Source organism: Penaeus monodon, chromosome 27 (genome assembly GCF_015228065.2).
Source record: "Penaeus monodon isolate SGIC_2016 chromosome 27, NSTDA_Pmon_1, whole genome shotgun sequence".
NCBI classification, from domain to species: Eukaryota; Metazoa; Arthropoda; class Malacostraca; order Decapoda; family Penaeidae; genus Penaeus; species Penaeus monodon.
This window is the reverse complement of record NC_051412.1, coordinates 29,281,101-29,281,348: the sequence shown is the minus strand read 5'-3', so window position 1 is coordinate 29,281,348 and position 248 is coordinate 29,281,101. Positions and strand designations below refer to the sequence as shown.

The window sequence follows — 248 nt, the reverse complement described above, 5'->3', positions numbered from 1 at the left end:
GTTGCATAGTACAATGTTAGCTTTAGATAAGTGCTTCCTGGCAAGCTTGGAAACATATCCCCATGCCCGACATCGTGCCTAGACTGTAATAAGCAATATTTTTTTTCAACAAGTTCATGCTGACATGAAAAATCTGAATCTTATTTCAACTGGGTAAGATGGATTTCATTCCCTATGCTAACCTAACCTGCCGTAATCTAATCCGCCAGATATCACTCTTCAGACTTCAAACCTGATCTCAGCTGGTT

At 39.9% G+C, this 248-nt stretch overlaps 1 protein-coding gene across 1 annotated transcript in view; it reads right to left on the bottom strand.

The window, feature by feature from the left end:
* The window catches only part of LOC119590754, a gene marked incomplete in the record, with an annotated part of 26,818 nt that overhangs the window by 4,947 nt on the left and 21,623 nt on the right, over nt 1-248 (bottom strand).